Below are 8,441 nucleotides of genomic sequence, written 5' to 3'. Positions count from 1 at the left end.
GACACTTGAACTCAAAATGGCAACAAATGACCCAGTGCATGTTTTATTGTCTCCCAGTATTTAAACAGGTGTTGCATATTTTAAGGCTGTACCATACTGGAGAAGTGATAGAACAAGAACAATTCCCATAGTACATCTAGGGCATGCCAGAAAATGCCAATAAAAGATGCGTTATGGATGTGACAGAAAAAGTATCACTTTTCTTGGGTGACTGTACATTTTTATCAAACTCTGTGAAATTGTAAACCTAATGTCGAAATGGAGATATCCGTTTGATAGAGGGGTCCAAGGTGAATATTAAAAAATCTTTGTTTAAAATATTTTGTATTTCATGCAGAGTTTCGGAAGGAAAAGTCAGCGTTATGGATGTGACGAAATTCCGTTATGGATGTGACGCGTCTGAAATAGACATGGCATATGTTTAGAAAATCAGCAATTTAACCACCATAACCCTTTGAAAAACTCTCTAAATATCAGCTAAAACTATCAAAGTTCTTAAATAATATTTAGGATGGCCATTGTTTTGCTGTTTTGTGGATTTTAGCATACATTTCTGTGGCTTGTGGCAATAATATAGAATTGTACATGATCAAAGTTGATTTTAGCTTGGGTTTTACATTATAAGAAAGATAGACTGACAGTGACATATTAGGTTGGTTACAAATTGGTTCAACTTATTCACATCTGTAAAATACAGGCCTAGGTGATATCTCTGGGAGTGGTTTTGATGTATTACATGTTGCTTTATTTTTGCATGGTGAGGTTGACATTTACATGGAATTGCCCATTTTTAAACTAACTTTACTCCCCCAAAAAGAATATGAACAGACAAAAAACAAATAGAAAGGAACAAATACGACATTAAATGCCAGTCCATGTACATGTGACTTACTTTTCACAATGAGAATGCTTAGGCGAACACCTTACATAACATTGCATTACATTTAGCGGTTATTGTTTATACAAAGCTACTGAAAAAAGGACAGATTCAGCAGCATACAAAATGTGGGGGCATACAGGGTATGTATATATGAGAGTTTTTTTCTTTGTTGTTTGTTTTTTGTAAAGGCTTTACCCCGTTTAAAACAAAACAAAAAACAAACAACAAAGAAAAAAACTCTCATATATACTAACCCTGATTAACCTGTATACCCTGTATGCCCCCACATTTTGTATGCTGCTGAATCTGTCCTTTTTTCAGTAGCTTTGTATAAACAATAACCGCTAAATGTAATGCAATGTTATGTAAGGTGATCGCCTAGGCATTCTCATTGTGAAAAGTAAGTCACATGTACATGGACTGGCATTTAATGTCGTATTTGTTCCTTTCTATTTGTTTTTTGTCTGTTAATATTCTTTTTGGGGGAGTAAAGTTAGTTTAAAAATGCTGTTAAATGCATAGGCCTATAGGCCAAGTTTAATGACCTTGAGGTTATCAGAGGTCATATGCCGTTTTACAAATGAAAAATGAATTCAGCACCCAAACATTTAACAAACAAGGCCATTTGCTAACTTCATTAATCATTTTAGTACATTTCATTCCTTAGAAAGCTGAGAAACTGGGTTCAGCTGAGACGTTTACAGGCCCAAAGTTCAATGACCTCTAGAGGTCAACAGAGGTCAGATAGAGCTCGGCATATTGCAGATTTGAATTCGGCACACCCAAATTGACAAAATAAGACTGTTTGCCGACTTTGTCTCAAAAATGCCTTTGGGTGCCACAATTCTGGATTTTGGTACCAGTCTAACAGGGAACAGGTTCCGTTCTGGTTTGCGCACCAAAGTTTGATCCATTTGGAGCATTTTGGTCAAAAATCCATTGGTTCGGACAGTGGTTAAATTGGCTTTTGTAAGGAGGGGGAGCCCTTCTTCACTCACAGTGGTCAATATCTCTCCAAACATTTTTATTTATCGCACCATCGGTTTAATACATATTTTATCAACTTATGGCCTACTTATTTATATCTCAGATCAATGCACATATTGGTAACTTATTAAGCCTACGTTTCACCATCAATCTACACTGTAATTTGTAAAACTTATTCACAATATACACCACCAATTCACATATTAGCAATAGTTATTTACATCTCATCAATCTACCGTATTATTTGCATTACTTGTTTACATCTCACACCATAAATCTACATCAATCAAATCAATTGTTTGCTAAACTTACTTACATGTCACAACATCAAACCACATATCAGCAATAGCCAGTCATTACAATTTAATTTACAACTTTCCAAATAAGACTTAGATCAAGTTTCTCCTGCCTTTCCTGTCTCTGTCTACATGCTCCTGGGGAGACTCCCAGAGCGTCCGGGAGACTAGGGATGTCTGAATCATTTAATTTTGTTATTTAGTCTAGTGGGGCGGCACGGTGGTGTAGTGGTTAGCGCTGTCGCCTCACAGCAAGAAGGTCCTGGGTTCGAGCCCCGGGGCCGGCGAGGGCCTTTCTGTGTGGAGTTTGCATGTTCTCCCCGTGTCCGCGTGGGTTTCCTCCGGGTGCTCCGGTTTCCCCCACAGTCCAAAGACATGCAGGTTAGGTTAACTGGTGACTCTAAATTGACCGTAGGTGTGAATGTGAGTGTGAATGGTTGTCTGTGTCTATGTGTCAGCCCTGTGATGACCTGGCGACTTGTCCAGGGTGTACCCCGCCTTTCGCCCGTAGTCAGCTGGGATAGGCTCCAGCTTGCCTGCGACCCTGTAGAAGGATAAAGCGGCTAGAGATGATGAGATGAGATTTAGTCTAGTCTTAGTACCCCACAGCAACCTCATAACTTTGGCCAACCAAAGCGACATTGGATTGGGGGTTGAGCACGCGAGCCAATGGAAAAGTCCAGGCTGCCAGTTCTCACTATCACGAGGGAGGTTTGCTAAGGCTCCATGCGCAAAGATATGTTAGCGGGCATCCATTAAATTAGCTAACTCAATTTTCTGATATTTACCTAAAAGCTAAAAACACAGAAACCTTTTTTTTGTCTGACTTTTACTAGACTTAGAAATAGAATATTATTAGAAGAACATCATCAGAGGGTCTACCATTGCCAATTTATAATAGTCATAATTGACATTAACATTGACTTTAGGCATATTAAAGTATGGTCTATAGTCACTGGATTTATCTACATCTGTTACTATTAATAAGATTTAATTGACACAAAATGTGGTTACTCATATATATGCTCAAGGGCACTTCAGCCCAACACCACCCTATGTTAACTGAACTACGTCTTTGAACTGTGGGGTTAACCAGAGCTGACACAGGGAGAACACGCAAACTCCACACAGAAAGGCCCCCACCAGCCGCCAGCCTCAAACCCAGAACCTTCTTGCTGTGAGGCGACAGTGCAAACCACTCCACCCCCCTGCTGCACAAGTTAATACGTTTTTAAAGTCTCCCCCTCAGGGAATCGAACCCCGGTCTTCCGCATGATAGGCGGAGATACTGTCCACTACACTAACAAGGATGACACAATAGCCCTCATATATCAATAAAAAATGTGGTATGGAATGCACTTACTGCTGGGGTCAACAGCGTTCCTGTCAATAATCAAACTCCAGCTGATGTTTTCATATTTAATTTATAGGCCTACATCCGTGATATTGGACAGATCACACAGCACTCAACTGTTCCTTTTCAAAATTCAACACCCCCCACCCCGCTTGCTTATCTATCTATCTATCTATCTATCTATCTATCGATCGATCGATCGATCGATCTTTCTTTCAAAAAAGCTCGTTGGTCAGACATTTCTCTGCCTGTGTGCAATGGTTAATAAAGCTGTAAAGGTGTAAGAGATTGGCCCAGGCCACCTTACCCTATACCAGCTTTCTGCACCTCCAATCCAGTGTCACTAACCTGATCCAGTGTTAAGTGTAGCTCAGGTTTTTCTTCATTAACGCATAAATCTTTTGCCTTTTACTAAAGATTTCTGTGGAGGGAAATGTTAATGAGTTCAGTATATTTTTGTAGGCTTTGCTCTGGCAGAGCTGAACATTTTTAGTCAACAAATGTCAGAACTATTGATCGTTTTGCATGGAAGCATCTCCCACACGCCCCACAAGGCGATGTCTCTCTTCAAAAGGATCCAGCTGTTGGGGGTGGAGTCTAGCTGTGTTTACCTTTCTGGATTTTAATATGTGGAAGTGGTTTATTTAAAGCCATTAGCTGGAGTAAATTATCATTTCTCCGCATTTTGACTAGGATCAAGTGTAGTATCTATTCTCATCTCATCTCATTATCTCTAGCCGCTTTATCCTTCTACAGGGTCGCAGGCAAGCTGGAGCCTATCCCAGCTGACTACGGGCGAAAGGCGGGGTACACCCTGGACAAGTAGCCAGGTCATCACAGGGCTGACACATAGACACAGACAACCATTCACACTCACACCTACGGTCAATTTAGAGTCACCAGTTAACCTAACCTGCATGTCTTTGGACTGTGGGGGAAACCGGAGCACCCGGAGGAAACCCACGCGGACACGGGGAGAACATGCAAACTCCACACAGAAAGGCCCTCACCGGCCACGGGGCTCGAACCCAGGACCTTCTTGCTGTGAGGCGACAGCGCTAACCACTACACCACCGTGCCGCCCAGTATCTATTCTAATCAATTTAATATTTGATTTGTTCTTTAAACGAGAGTGTTATATCCAGCAGGTGTTTTTTTTTTTTTTTTTAGAGTAAAGAGCTGGGATTGGAGTTTGCTCTTTTCATATACCAATCTAATGTTATAGTACCTCTGTTGCCGCTTTTCCACTACCAACGTAGCTGAGCGGGGCTGTTGGAGTTGCATTTCGACTACAACCGCGCTGAACCGTGCTGGCTGGAAGTGGGTGGGCACATTGGGTGGAGTTAGCGAAAGTGGGTGGACGTCACGTGATGTCGTTAGGTGGCGCAAACAGTGACATCAGTGACCTTTTAAGCGGTAGCCTCACGACCCGGAGAGTAAACAATAAACATGGAGGACATGGAGTCGTTAGTGTTGCTGGTCTTGGTGCTGTGGCTTGTTGTCATCGCCAACAGATACTGGCAAGAGCGTATAGATGAGGCGAGGCGCATAAGGCTTCAGAAATTCTTGTAATTCGTAATTCTTCTTCTTCCGGGTTTACGGTGTTTACAGATCCCAGCGCGCTCGCGGGGCGTGTGTGGGCATGTGAGGACACTCCTCCTCACCAATCAGTGCACAGGGGAGTGTCTGCTCACGCCCCCAACCCCACTCGGCTCGGTTTGGCTCGCTTCAGCCCCACTCCAAAACCGTGCGAGTTTTGGGTGCTAAGCAGGGCTGAAGCGAGCTGAGTCGTGCTGCTCTGAGGTAGTCGAAACGCGAGCCGTGTCGGGCTGAAGCGAGCTGAAAAAGGGTAGTGGAAAAGGGCCATATCTTTGTTCTCGAGAAAGCTTTCTTTCCTTATTTAACACACTCTTTAAATGAAGTTGATAAATGTTTTTTTTTAGAGTAGAGAATAAAAATAAGAATTTGTTCCTTTTATTGTATACGTTCATATGGTATTATAGTAGATTTAGGAATGGTTACCTTATTTTAAAAAAAGAAAAAAAATTATTTTGCCTGCCCTAACTTTTTTCCCTATTTTCTGGTTTTCTCCTTGCTCAACAACACAGGTGTAGAATTGGGTGTGGGCGGTATGGGAGAGAAATGTTAACGAGTTCAACGTAAGTTATTGCTTTTCGGCCTTTTGGTTAAGGTCAAGCGTGGTATCTATTCTTATCAATTTAATATCTGATATGTTCTGTAAATGAAAATGTTATATCAAGCAGATTATTTTTTTTTTTTTTAGAACAGGGAGCTGGAATGGGGTTTTGCTCCTATCAACCTGATATTGTAGTATTTTCAGGAATAATGCCTTTGCTCAAAAAAAGGATTTTTTTAATTCTTATTTGACACTCTTTAAGTGAAGTTAATAAATGTTTTTTTTTTTTAGAGTAGAGAATTAAAATAGGAATTTGGTTCTTTTATTCTATACGCTCATGTGGTATTATACTAGATTTAGGAATGGTTACCTTATTTTAAAAAAGAAAAAAAATCTTTATTTTGCCTGCCCTAACTTTTTCCCTATTTTCTGGTTTTCTCCATGCTCAACAACACAGGTGTAGAATTGGGTGTGGGCGGTGTGGGCGTGTCCCTACCAATATTTCTGATTGAAGAGAGAAAATCCCGCCCCGTGCGCGGTACACAAAGGGTTACTGTAGGTTTCCACTGGGCGAAACACCACGCCCAGTTTGCTCATGAATATTCACTCTGGGGGCATGGCCGCAAAAATAGCCCGCACTTTTGGCTACGGTGTCAATTAGCAAGTGTGGTTGCAGTGATGATGATGATAACGATGGTTTATTTCAAACATATAAACAAACAATGAATAAATAAGCAGATAACAAGAAAAACAAAACAGCATTTGCAACAAGAACACGTAAAAAGCCACTAAATTAGAAAATAAACCTTAAATAATATAGGTAATAATAATATATCAAAACAAAAGAAAACAAGACAAAAATACAAACAAGCAGGGACGTGCACAGGATTACAGAGGAGCAGGGGCTCAAAGTCAGAAAAAGGGCAGCAAGTGCATTATTTTTTTCCCTGGTCCTTTCCAAAATATGGAAATGTAGAATTAAAATTAACGTACTAAGGGGAAGGTAAGTACTTATGGCCCTTTTCCACTACCCTTTTTCAGCTCACTTCAGCCCGACACGGCTCGCGTTTCGACTACCAAAAACCAGCACGACTCAGCTCGTTTCAGCCCTGCTTAGCCCCTAAAACTCGCACCGTTTTGGAGTGGGGCTGAAGCGAGCCAAGCCGTGCCGAGTGAGGTTGGGGGCGTGAGCAGACACTCCCCTGTGCACTGATTGGTGAGGAGGAGTGTCCTCACATACCCACACACGCCCCGCGAGCGCGCTGGGATCTGTGAACACCGCAAACCCGGAAGAATAATAATTACGAATTACAAGAATTTCTGAAGCCTTATGCGCCTCGCCTCATCTATACGCTCTTGCCAGTATCTGTTGGCGTTGTCGGCGACAACAAGCCACAGCACCAAGACCAGCAGCACTAACGACTCCATGTCCTCCATGTTTATTGTTTACTATCCGGGTCGTGAGACTACCGCTTAAAAGATCACTGAATCAGTGACATACAGAGCATCGTGGACGAGTTCGCGGAGCGCAAGGCTCGTCGTATGCCCTTCAAATAATGCGCGCAGTAGGCTATTGATGTTTTATTATGAGCCATGTACAGTATGTCACCTAATGTTTTTTTGTTTCTGAGTTACATGTTCGTTTGAAGGACTTAATGTACAAACTAACATAGTTGCACCCCGTAGTGTTGAAATTGGTAAACACAGTGCATTCAGTGAGGTTTGCACCGCCCTCCTTTTATTTCTGACTCTTCCTGTCACTGTTGCAACCTCTGAGCGCTCATTCGTATGCCCTTCAAATAATGTAGGCAGTATAGGCTATTGATGTTTTATTATGAGCCATGTACAGTATCCTAATGTTTTTTGTTTCTGAGTTACATGTTCGTATGAAGGACTTGATGTACTAAATAACATAGTTGCACCCGGTAGTGTTGAAATTGGTAAACACCGCAGTTGCGGACATTTTGTAGCCTAAAATGATGTTATGATAAGCTTTAATAAAGGGCCCGGTCATTTGCCCCGCCCCCGGCCCGGCTCTGACTTGTTCCGCCACTGTCACTGATGTCACTGTTTGCGCTGCTTAACAACATCACGTGACGTCCACCCACTTTCGCTAACTCCACTCAATGTGTCCACCCACTTCCAGCCAGCACGGTTCAGCGCGGTTGTAGTCGAAATGCAACTCCAACAGCCCCGCTCAGCTCGACTCAGCACGGCACGGCTCAGCCGCGTTTGTAGTGGAAAAGCGGCATTAGCTATGTGTCCTGTGTTGGTGAAAGTGATATACAATTGCCATTTCTTTTGTGTCAGCAAAATTGTCACTCACATTATCATAGGCTTGGAAGACATGCAAAGCAATAAAACACTGGTGCATTATTAGGCTTTTTTATTGTTAAAGATTTAACATTGAACAGTGAAACCTGAACTTTGAACAAATAAGTAAATAGCCTAATGGACAAAATGATAAAAAATCAGTCCTTCTTCTCATAAGGTAGAAGCCTAACATTCCAGGGGCCTTAAAGCAGTAACCTTCTGGGGGCCATGTCCCTGTAGATATTAATGACCTCATTGTGATTTATGGGTATGTCTTTTTCAATCGAGAGGAGAAGGAGATCAGAGAGCCTCTCTTCTTTGCATAGGCTTCTGAGTACATTTTTCACAAGCTTTTGTTTTTGGTTTTTTCTGAAACATAACCCACATTTGATTTGAGCACATTGGGGAAGAGGTCAACGACTAGTTATATATACAAGAGGAGAATGTAAGCTTCCCGATGATATATGATACTTG

At 41.8% G+C, this 8,441-nt stretch overlaps 2 non-coding genes across 2 annotated transcripts; both read left to right on the top strand.

The window, feature by feature from the left end:
• Nucleotides 1–3,884: 3,884 nt before the first annotated feature.
• LOC132895590 (U5 spliceosomal RNA) lies at nucleotides 3,885–3,998 on the top strand. The gene has a single exon (XR_009655782.1). It is a non-coding gene; the product is annotated as a U5 spliceosomal RNA (small nuclear RNA).
• Nucleotides 3,999–5,683: 1,685 nt separating this feature from the next.
• Nucleotides 5,684–5,874, top strand: LOC132898385 (U2 spliceosomal RNA). Its single transcript, XR_009656503.1, has one exon. It is a non-coding gene; the product is annotated as a U2 spliceosomal RNA (small nuclear RNA).
• The last annotated feature ends 2,567 nt before the right edge of the window (nucleotides 5,875–8,441 follow it).

Source organism: Neoarius graeffei, chromosome 1 (genome assembly GCF_027579695.1).
Source record: "Neoarius graeffei isolate fNeoGra1 chromosome 1, fNeoGra1.pri, whole genome shotgun sequence".
In the NCBI taxonomy this organism is placed as follows: domain Eukaryota; kingdom Metazoa; phylum Chordata; class Actinopteri; order Siluriformes; family Ariidae; genus Neoarius; species Neoarius graeffei.
This window is presented reverse-complemented; position numbering and strand designations above follow the sequence as displayed.